Below are 16395 nucleotides of genomic sequence, written 5' to 3'. Positions count from 1 at the left end.
ATGCAATCAGCTCAACTGCTCATTTTTGGGTTTTAAACCACCTGCCTATTAGGATGAATTGTCTCCTATCAAAGTAGTGCCATTGGCTCAGCTTCACTGAAAGAGCGGACTGCCTGGTTTCTCTTTAGGAAAGATCCATCCAGTTAACTTTTCAAATTGGAAGTGATAGTATCAAATCAGATCCAGGTGTGTTGCTTAGGTGAACACTGGAAAACAATGAAGGGGATGCCACATTATCTGTGAAAGGCTTCATGTAATGAGAGACTCCAATCTCCTGGTTTGGGGAGCTTAATGAGACTTCATCTGGTTCAAAGGAAATAGTCTTTTGTCAGAGGCATTTCTCCACACAAATGTTCTAGAGGTCAGGAAAGTCCTAAATAGCTCTTGTTAAGCTACAGTTTTGCTAGAATCAGCACATTGTTTGCAGGTTAGGCAAAGCTGCTGTAATGACTTTAAGTCATCAAGGTGGAGCAAGTTGAAAACCCTAATCAAGGTGGTAAAGCTACCATCTGTCTATTTTTGAGTGCTTCATATTCCAGGGAAATAAACCTGATGTGAAACTGCTTCAGCCACAAGGAAACCCATCTGAGTATGCGCTTCCCAAACAGTGGTGGATTTTTCTAGGCAATCCAGCCATAGACTTGTATATACTACACAAGAAAATTACAAATAAAGGTTCTACAGCAGACAGGCAAAGGGAGGCCACCAGGAAGCTGTCATAACTTGGCCTTTTTCCTCTTGTGTATATGTATATGCCCTTTTGTTCTTATTTGGAGGGTGAAAAATTCTTTTCCTAATGGATACTGCATCTCTGAGCTGCACATTGAGAAAGAGCCCATCTCATCTGCACTAGCACCAGTGCAGCCATCCCCCCAAAAAGGATGATCAGGTAAGAGCCCCTTTTGGGAAGCCAGATGCTTAAAACAAACCACTTGAACATGATTAATAAATTGTGGTATAGTTGAAAAGATTGTGGCAAAAAATTGCCACTTGAAATGAATGTCTTCTCATTCATAGCATAAGAGGACTAATCATAGCACACCTTGCAGAATAAAGCTTCAAAAAACAAATGGTTTGTATCAATGAATTTAGAGCCTTTGGACGCAAATGTTCTAGGGCTGAAAACGCAATAGCTTCTGTTAAAGAAACTTAGAAAGCTGCTGCTACCAATCTCTGCAGGTCAGCAGGATTTACTAGGTCTTACGTGATCCACAGATACCATCTGTATCTTATAAAGTGTGCAGTTCTGCAACTATAAGCCTACTGCCATGGAATTTACAAGATTGGCACGTGGTAAACTTCATTTTGATCATTGACACCTCATATTTCTTACAAGATGAGGCCAGTGAAGACTGTGAGGGCCTGGCTGTCCTACAGGCCTTGTGAGTTCCCTAGGCAACACTTGTAGGTTCTGATAGCTTTGCCAAACCAATAGCTATGACTTAAGGAACTTCGAAGTTTTGCAGTCATACTTGGTGGAACCTTAATAACACCTCCCCAAGAAATCACCACACTGTGCTCAAAAATCTAATAAATTCCATTGTAGTAATGGGGGAATAATCTAATCTGCTCCCCTTGGACTGAACAGGAGTCTCTTGGCTTGAAGAGAGAAGTTGCTGCTGCTGATCTTTGGACCTCTCAAAGTTATGTGTAGCCCAGCTGTTCTGAAAACTAATACGACTTTCTTTCCTGAAAATTATTTTACAAGAAAATCAACACTGTAAACAGTGTAAGAAAGAAATAGACACGTAAGAAGTTTGGTTTTATTTAAGAAGGAACAAAACAAAAAACAAAACAAAAAAATCCCAGTAAGTAAACAAAATGTATTTCTAGACCAGAAACTTTAGGAAGAGTGAGTCAAGGCTGGAATTACAGAAAATCTCACTGGAATTTTGTAGTTCATAAAAAATATTTCCAAGTCAAGGATTTTGCAATTAAGGTTCCATAAACATAGAACTGTCTCAGTGTTATTTGCCACCAAAGTAGTATAATAGCTTTAGAAGCTCTTCACATCATAGATTGTAAATTTCTAATGTAATAGATTCTGTACATGCATTAGGAGAACGATGTCTCTTTTCCATATAGAAGTAATAAGGTCTTAGTTTCAGTGAATGTGGTACTTTTGCATGAGGCTTTTCCGAAGTTTTGCAAACTTGATTGTATCATTGTTTTCATATTTAATTTAGTAAATCCTCCTGTTTTGAATTTGCTGTCCGCTGCAGAATTTCTAGTGTGCTGCAGTAGTCCCACAGAAACCCAGGAGTCTTGCAGCAAGAGACCACATGTGGTGATGATTATTATTTCTCTCCCTCTTGTGGCTTCAGTGTTTTTTTGGGGATAGGAGAGGAAGGAGAGTGGCTAGAACTACTTCCCCCAACCTCACATTCAGCTGCTCCACTGTCCCAACCTCAATATTTGCCACTGAAGGATAAGGACAGTACTGTAACTGGACGCCTCTGATAGAATGATCAGAAGTGAAATAGTCAACGATGATAACATTTAAAATTTCATCATGTATGTTTCAGCTTTAATACACCCCATTTAGAGGAATGGGGGAATTTCATATCCCTCTCAGATATTGTGTCAAGGTGTCGGTAAACTCAGGTAACAACTGCATTGGCTTGCACTTTGTTCATGTTTGGAAGGTTTTTCTTCAGGAAAAAATAAAAGGCTTAGATTCTGAGGCACAATTCTACACCATAAAAGTATTCAGCATAAAAAAGCTTGCATTCCAAGCTACTACTAAATATTAACATGAAGAATATTTTCCATTTTATCTGAAAGAGCTTAAAAAAAAAAGACTTATGTAGATCACAGTGTAATCTAACCATTGGTATATTGACCTCAAAATGATGTCCCTGGGAGTTAGAATTTGCAAGTTCTTTGGTCACAGAGTTCATGGAGCATATCTGGCTTGTATGTGTATGATGGGTGAGCTAGATACAGTGGGCTGGATTCTCCAGTCTGCTGCAGTGGCAGCTCCTCTGCCTTCTGTACCAGCTGTCTCCTCTCATCTAGCTACAGAGTAGAAGGGAAAGGGGTTATGGTGGAGTGGAGTTCTGAGGTGCTCCTGTGCAAGTCTCACTTGCTCTGGGGTTGGAGGATGTGAGATCAGGGAGTCACAACCAGGTATTCAAAGGCCTCTCCTCATTGCATCTGAATCTACCCCAATGTGGTTTCTAAGCTATATACAGGGGATGGATTGGAGTCTTCAGCACATAGTGAAATCTGTGGACCCTATGTGGAGGATAAGATGCAGGATGTTTTGATCCGTGGACTATAGCAGGAGGTTGGGCAGTAGGAGGGTCTGCTGTGTGGGGGTTGGATGGTTCACAAACCATTATGTAGAGTTTAGATGCTGATGTGTGTGTCTGTAGATAATATGAGAAACTACAGACTGGGTAAGATTGATTGGATGGACTTAGGAATATAGGATCACAGTTTAAATGTACAATGCAAAGATAAACAAAATAGTGCCTTTTACTGCTTCTTTATGATGTATAAAGACACCCTGGTTTACGGGGAGGAGGAGGAGGGAATTTTGCTTCCTCCTCATTTGGCCTATCAGGTCCTCACTTGCTTTTTGGGGTATTTGGAAAATTACTTGGAGGATCAAATATGAGTTGCAGCTGCATCTTCCCCTACTGTGACCTCGTTATTCATTTCTTCCAAAGATGTTGCCAAAGTCTTTCAGCAAAGAGAAAAAAAGCTGAGAGAGAATACTTAGACAGCAGAAAAATATTTTTCCAGTTTTATAACAAACCATACCTAATAAAATGGCAAGGCCACACAACTGTAGAAACTGATACAATACTGTATATATAGCTTTAGGTTGTCTGGCATCCAGAGTATTCAGCATTAAAAAAGCAAAAAGGTTACTAAATATTAACATGAAGAATATTTTCCATTTTATCTGTGAGAGCTAAATAAAAAAAGATGTAGATCACAGTGTAATTCAATCATTGGTATATTGACCTCAAAATGATGTCCCTGGAAGTTAGAATTTGCATTTTGATCTCTGATTTAGATGATAAATGTTTTAAAATGCATGAAGCCAGACAACTCCATTTCAGTTATATATCCAAGAAGACTCCAGGATGTAAATCACTCCAGTAATGGTCTGAAATGAATTATGTTCTATAAATTGGTTCCAGATCATCTTGTTACCAAAAGGACAAGATGAAGAATTTATGCATTTTTGCTAAGTTCACTTTCACCCCATTTTAAAGCATCATAACTGTAAATGAGATTCAGATCTGAAGTCTCTTAGTTTTGGGAGGACAATACAATAGCTGTAAATCCAACTGTTTAGTAGGAAAGCTGCTGGCAATCTATCTAAAACAGGGGTGGGCAAACTTTTTGGCCCAAGGGCCACATCTGGGTGGGGAAATTGCATGCAGAGTCATCAATGTAGGGCTGTGGCAGGGGGTTGAGGTGCAGGAGGGAATGCAGGGTGTATGTGCAGGAAGGGGCTCAGGGTAAGGGTTGGGGTGCAGGGAAGGGTGTGGAGTGCGGGTGGGGGCTCAGGGCAGGGGGTTGGGGTGCAGGAGGGGTGTGGGCTCCAGCCCGGCGCTGCTTACCTTGAGCGGCTCTGGGGTGGCAGCAGTACGCAGCGGGGCTAAGGCAGGCTCCCTGCCTGCCCTGGCCCCGCGCTGCTCCCAGAAGCTGCTGGCACCACATCCCTGGGGAAAGGTGGAGGGGTAGAGGGCTCCGTGCACTGCCCTCGCCTGCGGGTACCTACCCCACAGCTCCCATTGGCTGCGATTTCCCGGTCCCAGCCAATGGGAGCTGCAGGAGGGTGGTGCCTGCAGGCGAGGGCAGCGCGCAGAGCCCTCTGCCCTCCCGTCCTCCAGGGGCTGCAGGGATGTGGTGCCGGCCACTTCCGGGAGTGGTGCGGGGCCAGGGCAGGCAGGGAGCCTGCCTTAGCCCCGTTGCACCATGGGGCTAGCAATCCCGTGGGCCAGATCCAAAGCCCTGACAGGCCAGATTCGGCCTGCAGGACATAGTTTGCCCACCCCAATCTAAGACATGTAATTGCAAACTCCAGAGATTCACGGTATAGGTCGGAAGGGAGTTCTGAGCTAAGGTATTATTTTTATGTTAGCTGAGAAGAATAATACTTTAGATATTACAGGTGGTGCATGTGCTCTTTTGGGTCTTTAAGAACAGTGTCTTCACCTTTATCAGGCCCTTCTTCACAATTCCATCTGATCCAGTCTATCTTGGCAACATCAGCACTGATGGATGAAAGCTTATCTGTTTTGGTGCCCTTCACTCCGCAAGAGATCTTCTGTGCCTCCTCCTACAGGACTCTCCACTGCTACAACTGACTCCAGTCAGAGTAACTTGGGTGTCTTAGCCTGCATGAGCAATGCCTTCGGCACAACAGGCACTGCTGACACACTTGACACCACCAGCTCCTTCAATGTTGTCTGCACAGAGAGCACCGTCTCCCCACACCATCATGCTGGCACTGCCAGCACCAATCATCTTATTGCTATCCCAACGACCTTGACCCTTCCTTTCTTTAGATCCCCAGGTTTCTCCCCTACCCAGACCACCTCGGACCCTCACATGGACTGCTCCTCCCTTTTCTGAAGAAATCTACATTTCTTCTTCAGAATCTGAAAGGACGGAGCCCATAATTCAAAATGATCTGGACAAACTGGAGAAATGGTTTGAAGTAAATAGGATGAAATTCAAAAAGGACAAATGCAAAGTACTCCACTTAGGAAGGAACAATCAGTTGCACACATACAAAATGGGAAATGACTGCCTAGGAAGGAGTACCGTGGAAAGGGATCTGGGGGTCATAGTGGACCACAAGCTAAATATGAGTCAACAGTGTAATGCTGTTGCAAAAAAAAGCAAACATCTTTCTGGGATGTATTAGCAGGAGTGTTGTAAGCAAGACATGAGAAGTAATTCTTCCACTCTGCTCCACGCTGATTAGGCCTCAGCTGGAGTATTGTGTCCAGTCCTGGGTGTCACATTTCAGGAAAGATGTGGACAAATTGGAGAAAGTCCAGAGAAGAGCAACAAAAATGATTAAAGGTCTAGAAAATATGATCAATGAGGGAAGACTGAAAAAATTGGGTTTGTTTAGTCTGGAAAGGAGAAGACAGAGGGGACATAACAGTTTTCAAGAACATAAAAGATTGTAACAAGGAGGAGGGAGAAAAATTGATCTTCTTAACCTCTGAGGATAGGACAAGAGGCAATGGGCTTACATTGCAGCAAGGGAGGTTTAGGTTGGACATTACGAAAAACTTCCTAACTGTCAGGGTGGTTAAGCACTGGAATAAATTGCCTAGGGAGGTTGTGGAATCTCCATCCCTGGAGATTTTTAAGAGCAGATTCGACAAACATCTGTCAGGAATGGTCTAGATAATACTTAGTCCTGCCATGAGTGCAGGGGACTGGACTAGATGACCTCTCGAAGTCCTTTCCAGTTGTATTATTCTATGATATCACCTTCAAGATCTTTTAGATCAGTTGTTCTCAACTAGGAGTATGTGTGCCACTGGGGGTATGCAGAGGTCTTCCAGAGGGTACATCAACTCGTCTAGGTATTTGCCTAATTTTACAAGGCAACATAAAAAGGACTAGCGAAGTCAGTACAAATTAAAATTTCATACAGACAATGGCATACTTATGTTGTTCTATATACTATACACTGAAATGTAAGTACAATATTTATATTCCAATTGATTTATTTTATCATTATATGGTAAAAAAAAAAGAAAGTCAGCTATTTTTCAGTAATAATGATACTTTTGTATTTTTATGTCTGATTTTGTAAGCAAATAGTTTTTAAGTGAGATGAAACTTCGGGGTATGCAAGATAAATCAGACTCCTGAAAGGGGTACAGTTGTCAGGAATGATTGAAAGCCACTGTTTTAGATCATCTTATAGACTTCATAGCAGGGTTACGGGTCCTAAAGAACTGCATGGCAGGCATAGTGGTCCACCTGCACCGTTTACGCATTCAAATATTTCCTTACCTGGACGATTGATGAGTTCACAGAACATCAAGCAACCAAGTCCAAAACAGCATATATATGATCAGGCAGTTATTATCTGGGCTGGATGCTAAATTTGGAGAAATGAGAGTTACAACAAACACAACGCATACGCTTTATCAGGGTGGACCTTGATGCCTCACCTGCCATGGTTTTCCTTCTGATGGAAGAATTTCTGTCCAGAAGCCCCATGTCCAATCCAACAACAACAGTGCATTCCTGCCTACAGCTCCTGGGTCCCAAGGTCTCATGCACATACGTAACTCCACATGCCAGACTTCACCTTCACTGTCTGCAGGCCTGGCTCCAGTTGGTATATTGTCCTACCAGGCATTCTCTGGACTTGTGGATTTGCATACCTGCATGAGTGCTTCAGTCTCTGGATTTGTGGTTGGATTTGTGGAACACATGCAAAGGAGTTCCATTCTGTCCCCAGAACCTACTAGAACTCTGGTAACGGATGCCTCTGCCAAAGGCTGGGGTGCCTACCTCGGTCAACTTCAGACTCAAGCTCTTTGGTTGCCCCAGTAAGTTTTGCTCTATAAAAGTATGTTGGAGTGTGAAGCTATTCACTAGGCCTGTGAGACATTTATGTCCATCATCAAGCACCAGGTTATAGATGCTGCTATGTTTTATCTGAACATGCAGGGGAGGTGTAAGGTTGTCTCAGCAATGCCAGGAAGCTATCGACCTGTGGAATCTATGCATAAGAAACAGTCTCCCTGAAGACATTCCACCTTCCAGAAAGAAGAAAAACAAGTGCAGATGCCCTCAGCAGGGATTTCATACACCTGTATGAGTGGTTAATGAGCAAGGACATTCTCCTCCAGATTTTCCACTAGTGGGACTGCCCAGTAATAGATTTGTTCACAACCAATCTGAACAACAAATGTAGGAGATTTTGTTCCATCACAGTTGCCTTTCTTCTCCCTTGATCCAGTCATCTCATATATGCATTCGGTCCAGTTCCTTTCATTCCAAGGGTAGCCAGGGCAATGAAAACAGACAAAGGATGATGAATATTAGTGACAGCAGCTTGGCCAATGGAATATTGGTTCATGGACCTACATCAACTCTCTGTCTGGCCACAGATAATTTTAATTCTAGTTGAGGATCTCCTGTCTCAGAACCTGGGCAATTGCATCCCAACCTCCAAACTCTCCACCTCATGAATGAGCTTTGGTTGAATACTTATGAGACATCATGCTCCTAATATGTGCAGACCATCTTGGTAAGAAGAAAAGAATCCACTAGAACTATGTACACAGAAAAGTGGAAGCAGTTTTCAACTTGGGCACAATTTCAAAACTTATTGCCCCATCATACAGGAGTTAGACATGTATTGGACTATCTTTTGCACTTGAAATCATCTGGCCTGCCAGTCCATCTGTCTTCCATATCTGCACAATGCTGACTAGAGGGCTTTTCCATTTTCTCTCACCCTCCGCTTTCCAGATTTCTACTCAACATTTATTCTCCTTTGTCTAATCCAGTACTTTCATGGGATCTCAGCCTAGCCCTCTCCAGACTAATGGGATCCCCCCTTTGAATCTAGGGCAACAATCTCCCTATCTCTACTGTCTAACAAGATGGTGTTTCCAGTGGCATTCACTTCCTCAAGGAGGGTTTCAGAACTTCAGGCTCCTCTGGCTGACCCTCCTTTCATGGTGTTCCATAAAGACAAGGTTTCCATTAAGCCCCACCCTAAGTTTATGTCAAAGGTACTGTCACCTCTGCATTTGAACCAAACTGTTCATTTCCTGGTGTTTTCCCCAAAGCCCCATTCTTCTAAAGCTGAAGAAAAACTTCACACATCAGACATTCACAGAGCTTTGGCATTCCACCTGGACTGTACTAGGACCTTCACAGCCTCTCCCAGGCTTTCTTCTTGCCTACACTGAGAGCATTAAGGGTCTATCAGTGTCCATTCAGCATCTCTCACATTGGATTTCTGACTGCATGAAGCTCTGCTACAATCTTGCTAAAGTCTCTCCTCCCCTGAGGATACAGCTCACTCCACCAGGGCTCAGTCTGCTTCATCAGCCTTTCTGAGCAATATACCAATATCAGATATGTGCAAAACAGCATGTAGTCATCTGTACGTACTTTTTCCAGACATTACGCCACCACTCAAGCCTCTTCTAATGATGCGAACTTCTGCAAATTGGGGTAACAATTTGTTCAGATGATCCAAAGTCACTCTATCTGTAAGGGAACTGCTGATGAGTTACTTGCAGTGGGATGTATATGTGCATAATCACTGGAAGGAGAAAAAACAGTTACTTACCTCTACAGTCTGTTGTTCTTCCAGATGTGTTGTGCATGTGTACATTCCCAACCCTCCCACCTTCCCCACTACTTTGGACATTAGATACACAGAAGTGTGAAGGAACGGAGAGGCAGGTGGTAGATATGCCCCTTTTATGTCCTCGGATGAGTGCACAAGGAGAGTAGGAGTGAATGTGCCATCTCTTGGTTCTGCTGGCAAAAGTCTCCGACTTGAGTGCATTGGGCTCACAATATACCTGCAGTGGAATATACATGTGCACAACAGATTTCGAAGAACAGCAGTTACTATACAGGTAAGTAAGCATTTTTTTCTTTTAAAGTAGAACTGTTGGGATTTTTTGTACAGGATGATAATACTTTGCACTCTGTGACAGGGTCGGGCCAGATGGCTACAGGAGAGTAATAGAAGGCAGATATATTAGCCCCAGGCTAAGTAGGTCTCTTTTCCCTGGGTAAGGTAACGGGGAAGGTTTTTTTTTTTTTTTGAAACAGAAAAAAAATTTTATTGTGACAATTACAAGAATCACCAAAGAACCAAATCAAAGTATGCAACAAAACAACGCAAACAGAAGGTATAACACAGCAGTTTTCAGGAGGGAGAAGTGTTCAGGCTAGCCTGGGCTCAGAGCGGGGGGGCTTCCTCGACACTCGTGGTCTTCCACCCCCTCGAGTTACCCAGTGCCACGCCCGGTATCACCGATTATCCCCCCCCTGAGAGTGCCCGGCAAGATGGGCACGGCTGCGGGGTGGGTGATTTGGGGGTGGGGGGGGGACACCCACGTATTATAGGACCCCTCCTAGATGACAGTGACGATGGTGTCCACAGCGGCAATGGCTGGGGCTGGTGTCTCTCGCTCTTCCCCTCAATCAAAGGTCAGACGGAGGGAACCGGACGGGGTCACCGAGCAGAGAGCCCCGGACAGCAACGGGGAAGGTTTTTTTTTTTTTTTTTTTTTTTTTTTTTTGGAAACAGAAAAGAAGTTTATTTGTAACAGGTACAGAGATTACAAAAAGATAAAGAAAAACTTAGCAACAAAACAACGCAATCAGAAGGTATAACACAACAGCTTTCAGGAGGGAGAGGTGTTCAGGCTAGCCCAGGCCCAGAGCGGGGGGGCTTCCTCGACACTCGTGGTCTTCCACCCTCCTGAGTTACCTGGTGGCCTAGAGCGGGGGGGCTTCCTCGACACTCGTGGTCTTCCACCCCCTCGAGTTACCTAGTGCCGTGCCCAGGGTCACCGACCCTCCCTCTCCTGAGAGTGCCCGACAAGATGGGCACGGCTGCGGGGTGGGTGGTTGGGAGGGAGGGGGGTACACCCATGTATTATAAGACCCCTCCTAGATGACAATAATGATGGTATTCACAGCAGCCAACGGCTGTGGCTGGCGTCTCTCGCTCCGTCCCTCAATCAGAGGGTCAGACGGAGGGAACCGGACGGGGTCACCGAGCAGAGAGCCCCGGACAGCAACGGGGAAGGTTTTTTTTTTTTTTTTTTTTTTGAAACAGAAAAGAAGTTTATTTGTAACAGTTACAGAAATTACAAAAAGATAAAGAAAAACTTAGCAACAAAACAACGCAATCAAAAGATATAACACAACAGCTTTCAGGAGGGAGAGGTGTTCAGGTTAGCCCAGGCCCAGAGCGGGGGGGCTTCCTCGACACTCGTGGTCTTCCACCCTCCTGAGTTACCTGGTGGCCTAGAGCGGGGGGGCTTCCTCGACACTCGTGGTCTTCCACCCCCTCGAGTTACCTAGTGCCGCGCCCAGGGTCACCGACCCTCCCTCTCCTGAGAGTGCCCGACAAGATGGGCACGGCTGTGGGGTGGGTGGTTGGGAGGGAGGGGGGTACACCCATGTATTATAAGACCTCTCCTAGATGACAATAATGATGGTATTCACAGCAGCTAACGGCTGTGGCTGGTGTCCCTCGCTCCATCCCTCAATCAGAGGGTCAGGCGGAGGGAACCGGACGGGGTCACCGAGCAGAGAGCCCCGGACAGCAACGGGGAAGGTTCCAGAACAATCAGGAACCTTCTGGAGACAATTAAGACTGACAGGCTGATTAGAACACCTGCAGCCAATCAAGAAGCTGCTAGAACCAATTAAGGCAGGCTAATCAGGGCACCTGGAGTTTTAAAAAGGCGCTCACTTCAGTTTGTGGTGTGTGTGTGAGGAGCTGAGAGTGAGAACGCAAACTGTTGGAGGACTGAGGTGTACAAGCATTATCAGACGCCAGCAGGAAGGTCCTATGGTGAGGATAAAGAAGGTGTTGTGAGGAGGCCATGGGAAAGTAGCCCAGGGAGTTGTAGCTGTCGCACAGCTGTTCCAGGAGGCACTCTAGACAGCTGCATTCCACAGGGCCTTGGGCTGGAACCCGGAGTAGAGGGCGGGCCTGCGTTCCCCCAAATCCTCCCAACTCCTGGTCAGACACAGGAGTCATCGACCTGGACTGTGGGTTCAGAAAAACAGCCAAGCTGAGGGCTGCCATGAAGCTCCAAGACGAGCAAATCCGCCAATAAGCGCAAGACCCACCAAGGTAGGGGAGGAACTTTGTCACAACTCCTATAACACCTTTAATCAAAGCACTTCGCAAAGATGAGCTAGTATTATCTCTACTTTACAAATGGGGATACTGAGGCACAGAGAGAGAGAGATTTTCAAAGCACAGATGACAGGTAGGCTGCCTAACTCCTATTGACTTTCAATGAGAATTTGGCACCTACCTGCCATTTGTACCTTTTGAGAATTTCCCCCAGAAATGTTACCTGACATGTCCAAGGTCACCCAGTGAAGGATAAAATCGACAATGTCCCTCTTTCAGCCTGTGCTGAATTCATTAGACATGGAGGTAGTAGCACAATGTCATCACTTATGTTGGAATTCTGCTAGAAGCTAAACTGTTTCAAAAAGTACTAAGGAACCTGTAATGACCACAGACGGTCAGAACCTCAGATTTCCATCTCATCTTAAGACAGCACCTTCAGCAACAGATTGCCTCTGACACCATGCTGGGAAATTGGTTCAATGCCGATTCTCTGATGTATCTTTGCTGAATAAGGACGGACTTAAGCATGTGCTTAAGGATAAGCACATACTTTGCTGAACTGCAGCCTTAGATATAATGCTGAAAGAAAATATAACCAGTCGTGAGATCGGCATGTCAGGGGGTTTATTACAGCATTGTGTATTGTTGCTCTTACTGTAGTGACAGCAAATATCCATCAGGTGGCACAAGTATATAAATCATGATTCAACTGAGTGTTCTCTTCCATTCCTGCAGTGCTTAGTATACTTAGGTACTGTTTTCAAAATTTGCTTCCACTGCTGCTGACTCAGGTGCTGCATTTAGCATGTTGACGTGTCTGGGCATGTGTTTTGGGTTACACTCACAACAGAATTCAGAAGCAGTACAGAACTGTGTACAAGCCACACTTAACACTTTGGAAAGCTCTTCCAAAGAAGGCTTAAGTGTAAAATAGTATTCCTAGAGCAAAAAATTTTAAGGTTGTCAGTGTATAATACCAGTGTAATAACATCAGTGTAATAATTATATATTATTATTATTTTATTTGTATTGTGGTAGTACCTAAGTCTCCAGTCAGGACTGGGCCCCCTTTGTGCTAGGTGATATACAAACACAAGAAGACAAAATCCTTGCTTTGAAGATTGTGTTTGAAGAGCTTGAAATCTAATTGTAGTCTGAAAAAACACGAGCATCTGAGAGCCAGGAGAAATTCATTGTTATTATTACATTTAAATACAAAAATGCAAATGCATTGTTACAGTACCCTGCCACACATATAACCATCTATCTAGGTGTGTATGTGGTCCTCACCACCATAGACTCTGAGTACCCCCCTATTAGTTTTGTCTTAGTTTCCTGACTCCATGGAAGGTAATTATGTGTCTAAAACAGTGGTTCTCAAATTTCATTGTACTATGATCCCATTCTGACAACAAAAATGACTACGGGACCCCACAAGGGAGGACCAAAGCCTGAGCTCGCCCGAGCCCCGCCGCCCCAGATGGAGGGGCCAAAGTCAAAGTCTGAGCCCCACTGGCCTGGACAGATGACCTGTAACCTGAGCCTCACTGCCCAGGGCTGAAGCCCTGGGGCTTCAGCTTTGGCTGTGGGGCTTGGGCTTTGGCCATGGGCCCCAGCAAGTCTACCTTCCATTCTGATGACCCCATTAAAACAGGGTCGAGACCCACAGTTTGAGAACCGCTGGCCTAAAACCAGGTATCAAAGTACAGCTAAATTATGGACCAGATCTTCAGCTGGTGTAAGTTGGCACAGGTCTCCACCGATTTTTAGCTGAAGTCAATGGAGTTTTGCTGATTTAGCAGAGGATCTGCCGTGACATCTTAAAATCTGGATACTGGGTTTGTCCCAGCATCTGGGAATATTAACTCCATGCACTGCAGACTTTCACCTGTGAACATCTTAAATCATGCTCAGCATGGTTTACTTAGCAGGGTATATTTAGCCTAACTGTAGGCATTTGCCAGGCTTCAGACGTCTGCATCTGCAGGGTGCTCAACCACTGTGAAAAATAAAAGTTTAAAATGGCTGTGGCAGCTCCAGGGTTTGATATTGGCGGAGTTTATTAGTGTAAGCAGTGTTAGGATGAGCTCCACCCTGACATCTGGTGGTGAGGTGTGGCAAGTTGTGGAAAAGAACTTCAGGGGCTGATCTCATTTGCATAGGCACACCCACCCCGCCTAGAATGAGGCCATAGCTGCCCAAATGGTCACTTTGGCTGCTGTGGGATCCCCAGTGTCTCTGTTATTGGGGCAGGAAGAATAAATTGTTATTACCCTGATTATGGGAACTGTGCTGGGAACTGTACTTGGCCTTTTGTTATGATGGAGGGATTCACCATCAACTAAGTAGCACTCGCTAGGCAAGGGTCATGGGTTCCAAAACTCTGAATTGAGAGAGGCTGGGGATAAGTATTAATACTTGGTGGCATGGGCCCCTTGGTGAGGGCCTTACATGCTAATTGCACTTCCTCCTCTCTCCGCTATGGAATATCAGAGCTAATTTTGATTCCATTAGGAGTCTAGTTACAGGCTGCTGAGCTCACTTTGGGCTAATGGTGTACTAGCACTGAGGCTCTCCTACTACAAGCTGAATTCACCAAGGAGCTGAACTGACTAAGAGCTGAAATCACTGAGTGTTGTGTTAAGTAGTGGGGAAGCCTGAAGATATATTGTGGAGCAGTTTGCGGGACGGCTGGAGTGCCTTGTGGACAGGCTGGTGGAGCAGTTCGTGGGATGGCGGGAGCTGCTTGTGGGACGTGGAGCGGAGCAGTTCGTGGACCGGCTGGTGGAGCGGTTTGTGGGACGGCGGGAGCTGCTGGTGGGCAGCCGAGCCGAGCGAAGCAGTTCGTGGGGCGGCTGGCGGAGCGGAGCGAAGGCCTATGGAGCTGTGGGGTGGTCAGCTTCAGATCATGTAAGGTGCCTCTTACCTCTCTTCCCCCCTGCCCATCTCCACCTAGGTTGGGAGGTAAAGCAGATAAACTTTCGAACTCTGGGGCTCCAGACCAGGGAAAGAGACTTTTGGGTCATTGGACTTTTGGGACTTTGGGTGATTTGGGGTTGCTGGACTCAAGAACCAAAGGGAAAGAGCATGCCCCAATTTGCTTGGGGTGGGTTTTTGCTCATGGGTTGTGTTATGAATCCTGTTGGTGGTGTTTCCCCAACATAATGCCACACTGTTTCTCTCTGTTATTAAAAGGCTTTTGCTACACTCAGACTATGTGCTTGCGAGAGGGGAAGTATTGCCTCTTGGAGGCGCCCAGCGGGGGTGGTATATATTTGTCCCAGGTCACTGGGTGGGGGCTCGAGCCGGTTTGCATTGTGTTATTAGAATGCAATAGATAGATATTGAACCCGGCCCTTGTTGCTGCCAACTCTGACGGGCAGAAGGGTTACATTAGGAAGGAGGGATGGCTGTTTTATAGGTCATGGATATAGGTGCGGTATACTGGTGCTGTCAAAACCTTTCAGCTTGAGGGACAAACACTTTATTACAAAAAGGGAATGGGATTGCACTCAATATCTGGGGGCAGGTTCTGTGTCCTGCTCTGCTCCCTTTGCACCTTCAGGCAGAAAGGGAGCAGAAACCACACACAAGTCCCCTGCTTCGGATTTCCCCCAGAATTCCTGTGGAGTCACCTGTGGCAAAAAGCCATCATAGGCAGCTGTCCCAGTGCCCTCTCTGCAGCCATTGGTGTAGCAGGCATGTTGAGGGTAGACAGGGGATTGGCTGGAGCAGCCCGCAGGTTACTTGTTCTAAGCTGGTCTGGGGAAGAGAATCAAGGAGCCAGAACTGACTGTTGGTTCTTCTAGCTTCTCTTGTTTATTCACTTCTCCTGGGGTGCCCTATGGCACCAATGTAGGAAAGGGAAAGGAGCCAACCTCTGCTAAGTGCTCCTCTGGGCAAACTCCTGTTTTGCTTTTGGGGGCTCGATGGCAGGTGAGATTCCTATTTCCTCCTGGTAACCATGGGGCTAACTCTCAAACACGTTCATTAAAAAACTTCAGGGGCAGATCAGGAAATGTATTTTCATTCATATCAAATGCACATTTTCATAGATTCATAGAAACTAAGGTCAGAAGGGACCATTATGATCATCTAGTCTGACCTCCTGCACAATGCATTTTCTTAATACTGTCATCCTTGAGCACCACAGGTTGGACACTACTGAAGTATGCTAATAATACTCAGTATAACTAGGTTAAAAAAAGAATTAGATAAGTTCATGGGGGATAGTTCCATCAATGGCTATTAGCTAAGATGGTCAGGGATGCAACCCCCACACTGGGCATTCCTAGGCCTCTGACTGCCAGGTGCTGGGAGCGGATCACAGGGGATGGATCACTTGAGGTGTACTGTTCATTCCCTCAGAGGCATTTGGTATTGGCCACTGTCAGAAGACAGGATACCAGGATAGATGGACAATTGTTCTGATCCAATAGGGCCGTTCTTATGGCTCCATATTAATTTCTTACTGATTTACATTTGCTCGGTTTGCAAGAATTAAGATATTTTGGGGGTTTTTTTTACTGCCGTCCCTG

Source organism: Chelonia mydas, chromosome 7 (genome assembly GCF_015237465.2).
Source record: "Chelonia mydas isolate rCheMyd1 chromosome 7, rCheMyd1.pri.v2, whole genome shotgun sequence".
NCBI lineage: Eukaryota > Metazoa > Chordata > Testudines > Cheloniidae > Chelonia > Chelonia mydas.
Note: the sequence above shows the minus strand (reverse complement) of the source record.